Consider the following 1,756-nt stretch of genomic DNA (forward strand, 5'->3'; position numbering starts at 1 on the left):
CTGCATAGTTATAATGATAATTAAAATAAGCTATGGGTGTGGTCAACAACTAACTAAGCTAAATTATGGCACATGGGTAGGAGAAAGAAGAAAAGCTGAAATTTATTTTAGCATCTGAAGCTCTATTCCAAGAAAGAGTTGGCAAAGAAAATTTTCTAGATATTTAAAAGAGACTGAGAGAGTTTGGTTGCTCCTGCTTTCCGCAGTGTCGCCTGAAAAATTCTCAAAGAGGCTAAATCACAAACTTTGAGCAACTGTAACTCACAAACAACGAAGTTAGGACAAAATCGTTCTTTTGTTTTTTGTTAGATGGGATTTTCTACCTCTGAAGCAAATCTCAGCCCTGTAGAGTGAAACACGAGCTCTCACCTGGAGAGAGGTCCCCTGGTTTAGCAGTTCACAGCTTTTGGTGCCACGGGATGCTACAAGAGCATAACTAGATGAAAGAAAGCAACTTTATCTGTTGCTACAAGAAGAAATAGAGCTCTAGACTGCTCAAACAAAAATATAATTTTTTTACAAATCAATTAAACTGTGTGGACAGAATGACAGAATGACAACCCAACTGCTTAGTACCCGCTTACGCGAGTCCAATGAACTGGACAACAGGAAGAACCTGCAGGAATAGCTACAGGATTGCTGGGAAGATAGAGCTTCTTGAACAAGGATTCACATCAAGACTATAGTATTCATTTCACTTGTCATCAGTATAGTAGATATTCCTTCACCATATCTATTCAATTCAATCAGTGCTGTCCCTCATAAATGCTGTAAAATCATAACAATGACAACAATAATAAAGAAACTTATTGTTTGTGTAAAATCAAAAAGTATCACAATTGTAACTGAAAAAATATTATAAATATTATAAAAAAATCAACACAAACAAGAACATAAAAAATTTAAAAAAACAAGATTGAGTAGGATTCCGAACGACCAATGAAAATACGGAATGAAAATCCTACTCTCGTGACGCAAATTTTACTTTACATTGTAAGGTGATCCATAACTTTTAAATAATAATATTAAAAGTACAATGTAGAGTAGAATTTGCATCACGAGAGTAGGATTTTCATTTTGTATTTTCATTGGTCGTTCAGAATCCTACTCAATCTTGTTTTTTTAAATTTTTTATGTTCTTGTAGTACAGGGATTTTGACACAATTTTGGAGCAACTTCAAAAATTCATTAAAAATCCAATTTTGAACGGAACGTGCTTAAACTTTCTACACAACATAAGTTCATGTATATGCATCAGATAAAATTATAAAAATGGGAATTTTTTCCTATTCATTTTTAGCAAAATTTTACCAATGACCCTGTAGTATTATAGTACAGGGACTTTTGTCTGATTTTGGAGCAACTTTAAAAATTAATTAAAAATCTAAGTTTGACCAGAATGTGTTCAAACTTTCTACACATCATAAGAACATGTATATGAATAAAGAAAAAATATAAAAATGGAGAATTCTCACTTTTTCATTTTTGGCGAAATTTGGCATGTGACCCTGTACTATAGTACAGGGACTTTTGTCTGATTTCGGAGCAACTTTAAAAATTCATAAAAAATCTAAGTTTGACCAGAATGCGCTCAAACTTTCTACACAACATAAGAATATGTATATGCATCAAATAAACTGGAAAATTCTCTCCTTTTCAATTTTGGCCTACTAAATGTAAATGAACACATGAATATAATTTTTCACCTTTACTTGTTATTAATATTTCTCTCTCTCCCTCTCTCTCTCTCTCTCTC

Source organism: Amphimedon queenslandica, unplaced genomic scaffold (genome assembly GCF_000090795.2).
Source record: "Amphimedon queenslandica unplaced genomic scaffold, v1.1 AMPQUscaffold_13382, whole genome shotgun sequence".
Lineage (NCBI taxonomy): Eukaryota > Metazoa > Porifera > Demospongiae > Haplosclerida > Niphatidae > Amphimedon > Amphimedon queenslandica.